The sequence below is a fragment of the Sceloporus undulatus genome, chromosome 1 (assembly GCF_019175285.1).
Source record: "Sceloporus undulatus isolate JIND9_A2432 ecotype Alabama chromosome 1, SceUnd_v1.1, whole genome shotgun sequence".
Classification (NCBI taxonomy): domain Eukaryota; kingdom Metazoa; phylum Chordata; class Lepidosauria; order Squamata; family Phrynosomatidae; genus Sceloporus; species Sceloporus undulatus.
Window position 1 is genome coordinate 167641622 of NC_056522.1, and position 3123 is coordinate 167644744.

Below are 3123 nucleotides of genomic sequence, written 5' to 3' on the forward strand. Positions count from 1 at the left end.
CTTCATTAGCTGTACTTGCCTTTTGTGAACACAACTATTACTAATGATTATGCCCTGAGCGTTGTGCAAATTAAAGGGTATTAAATTATTATATAAGAAATCACATAGGATTATCTAGAGAGCTAATCTTTCTCCTTCTCCAAAGTAGTCTGTGGTGGGCCGTAACATGCCTTACTGATAGCAGACTCTTCTGTTTTTCCCATATAATACACAGTAAATGCCCCTCTGATTATTGGCTGCTATGAACTGTGATGTTACATAGCCAACTGTGAATAATAACTTGTACCTGGCAGTGCGGGTGTAGCCCATAAGAAAACCCTCTTCACTAGGTGTTGCTTGTGTTTCTGTCCCTTCACCAGATGATTTCTTAATCTTGTTGTCAGGCACTAAATGTTCCCAAATCTGGACACAACTGGGGACCTACTTAAAACTCAGGAACGGACTAATAGTGTATTATCCAACAAAATGCGATAGTGAAAAAAAGGATGAATTTGGTCCAAACATCTGTAATATAGTGGATTAGCATTGGAATCATTTACCCATGTTACAGTTTTAACTACAGGTAATGTTTACCCATTTCATTATGTTCATTTGCCCTTTGTGGGGCACAAGCACAACACATCTACTGGCTCTGTGAGCTAGGCAGTCACTTTTCTGCCTTGGGACAGTGACCCAATGGCACCACAGTCTCCATATTTTTGTCCACAGACGGGACTTCATGGACTGCACGTCCCTTCTTCCTCCAAGTCTGCTTGTGACATAGCACACCATTGTTTAATATAATGAATGTAAGCAGGAAAGTGACTTTCCTATTTGTCTGCTGCTGGAATCCACAACACCCCTCTGGATGATGGCTGGAGAAAATTTTCAGTTGACCAACTGTGTGCAAGTTGCATGATTTACATCTATCTATGCACATTCAGAGAGCTAGGAATCAAATGACATCTTTCTTTAAACTGATTTATGGAAATATAGGACATTGTTGTTCAGAATTTCATGTAAACAGAAGTCCATTTTTATTGATATGTTCATGGTTCCCTTATATATTCGATCACAATCATTTTTATTGTAGATTGTTTTTTATGTACAACTCTTGAGATGTTTCTACCCAACTTATTGAGCATATTGCATTAGGTGGGCCTACAGTTTCCTTTGCATGTTAAGTGATTAAGAAAATTAAATACAAATAAATAAAGTCAGGCGAATTTCTAGTGTATTTTAATTTGACCTGTGATCATTTCTTGTTTCAGATGTAACTTCTTGAGATACAGTAAAGGACCAAATTGGCTTGTGTTTCTATTTAATTCATAGCTAGATTTATCTTTAATATCTACTTCATATCTTTCCTCTTTCACGAAAGAGGATTGTGGATGGAACTGCCCCTGCTTCATAGTTCAAATTTCTACACATTTGGATTCTACTACTATGATTTTCTAGTAGCTTTTAGTTTAAAACAATTTTATGCTACAATGTTTGAAATTTTAATTAATGAAGATCTACTTCTTGAACAGCACTTCAGGTGAAAAGTTTATAATGTGACTTATTGTCTTGTTATTAGTTAGTGTAAACTTAGACAATGAGAATATCTTAAAGGCTTCATTGGGCACAATTTTTAATCGGATTCTATGTGATATGTTTTTACCGTTCGAATATATGTTAGTTGTTTCCTGGGATCTGGCTATTCATTTAAGTGAAATACGTTCTGAGGAGATTTCTAGTCTTGCAGTTGCCAAATATATCTACGCTGGGTGACTCAGATTTAGTATTAAACTGGACCTCGCAATAAATTACTCTGTGGAAATCGTGCCTCTTAGTCAGATTGTACAATATGTGAGGAATTTCTGTCGTGTTCTATTTTCCGCTGTGAAAATTTAATCATAGGCCATGTCACAAAGGCTGAAAGTTAATCAGATGTTTCCAATGCTAATCAACTCGCCTAGATCTCTCTATATACAAACATTCTATTGCCTATGGAGAGATTCAGTTTTATATTAATTTGTTGCATAAACTTTGTAGTTAAGTACATTACCTAATGCTTACAATGTGTTACTACAGCTCTCATTGAATTTAGACTCTCCTTATGCCAAGCAACCCCTTTTCTGAGCAAAGACACAGTATTATACTTTCTACCTGCCCATCCCCCCTACAACCAAATCTCAACATAGCCATCTCATACCAAGTCTCTAAAGAACAGTGTAGGCCGAAGCAGCACTGTGCTCAACATTTCAGGGTGTGAAGCAGAGACGAGTCTCAGCAGTTCCCGAACCCCTGAAAGTCAACCTTCTGCCAACTCAAGGGGCTCCACACTGAATGTGGAAACACGGAGAGGCATCTTTTTAATACAAAGTTAATGGTTTTTTACATACCCGCTGATACATATCATCTCTTTTAACCCCCCCCCCAATTGTCTTTATAAGTCAGATGGTTATATCGCAGTACGCTTTTGGTTCTAGCATAATGATGTAGTTTCACCCCTAAGGACTCTATTTGTCCCTTACTGTACTCTTAAAGTGTAAGAGGCGTGGAGAAAAGATCTCTGTGAAAGGCATAATGTCAAGACAACGTGTATCGTTTTTTCGCACCACTCCACTCACACAAATCTTGCAGACCACCTACATGGGTCAGACTTGTATCTGATTCTTTGCGACGAAGTTCGAATGTCATTAAAAAGTGCGTTCATTCTTTCTTCTGTACTCATGTCTTTACAAATTCACAGTAGGAAAATTAATGTCTGAAGCGTACTAGACTCTAAAAACTGGCAGGCCTCCTAAAAATCAAAAACGCAGTAGTTGTAATGACGAGAAATACAATTCCTCTTTTTTTTTTTAACCCCAAGAGGTGTACAAAACAGTGGATCTTCTTAATCATGCTTCAGAAAGCGCTTGCAAAAGTTAGAGTGTTCAGTGGCAGATAATTGGATGATAACACACAGAGGTGCATCTGAGGAAATGGGCTCTGGCCAGGAAAGTGTATGTGCTGTATAGTAGTTAGCTTTAAGGAGCCAGAACACTCTTTGTTGTCTTTGCATAGATGGGACAATTCACCGGCATGCAGTTTTATGTCGCAAATACGCTGTCTAATCCACAGCAGAAATCAGGTTCCGCAGATAGGTACAGTAGTGAA